Below are 1081 nucleotides of genomic sequence, written 5' to 3' on the forward strand. Positions count from 1 at the left end.
GAGATCACCGCACCGACGTCTCTATCCCTAATCCTACCCTATCCCATCTTCCCTCCTCTCCTCCAAATAATCCTTACTGGGGAGTCATTAACACACACACCCCCCTACCACCCCCCCATCCGAGATAGCCCGTCTCTATCGGACAGGTTTGCAGTCGGGGTTATTCATACTGTATTTTAGCGGTGCACCTCTCTGATACCTGCCCGCCTCAGGGGGTAACGGCAGGCTTACCGTGTTATTGGGTACTACACGACGGAAAGTTCCGACCCCTACGCTCGTGGGAATTCTTATGGAGAAAAACAACAAACAAAACACCAGCGGGCACTTATACCGCACCACAACTGGCGAACCAGGTCGAGTCTAATATCGAACATACTGATAGCCAGGACCCTACACGACAACGGAAGGAAAGCCTGGGGCGGGCTGGATCTGAAAATGCTTCGGCAGCCGAAAATGACATACCACAGGCCTCGACGAGTACTGGACTGAAAACCAGACAGTATTGAAAATTAGGGGACGTCAGGAAGGCCACAGGTTTGAGTGCCGCAGGGGCCAAATAGTACATGCGCTACATCAGTAAAGGCTTAACGCCTGAGGAGGCCAAAAAGAAGGTCCTGGACCAGGAGAAGACCAGTGACAGCGCGCGGGGAGCTGGAGAGATTAGTGCTCCGAAAGCTAGCCCGGAGAAGAAGAAAGTCCTGGACGGGGAAAAGCCCAGTGACAGCACGGGGTGCTGAGGAGATTAGTCCTCCGGAAGGGAAGCCTGAGAAGGAGAGGAACCCAAGACAGGGGCCAGGAAGCCTAGTTATGCTAGCGCCACTAAGCATATTAGACTGGCTGTTCTGCCGAAGGCTTTCCCTGACAGTACACTCACTCGTGAGGATCAGGGAAAGATTGAGGACGCTATTGTGGAGGAGATGGGTAAGGGTTGGAGGTCAATACTCCAATTCGACAGCATCCACTTTCAGCCAGGCCTTATGCTGGTCTACTGCTTGGATGCAGAATCAGCCGAATGGCTGCGCTTAGTTGTTCCAAAACTGCCTGGTTGGGAGGGTGCGGAACTGACTACGTGCGATGGGGA

This window comes from Rhagoletis pomonella, unplaced genomic scaffold, assembly GCF_013731165.1.
Source record: "Rhagoletis pomonella isolate Grant_MI unplaced genomic scaffold, Rhpom_1.0 Rhpom_scaffold_00006, whole genome shotgun sequence".
Classification (NCBI taxonomy): domain Eukaryota; kingdom Metazoa; phylum Arthropoda; class Insecta; order Diptera; family Tephritidae; genus Rhagoletis; species Rhagoletis pomonella.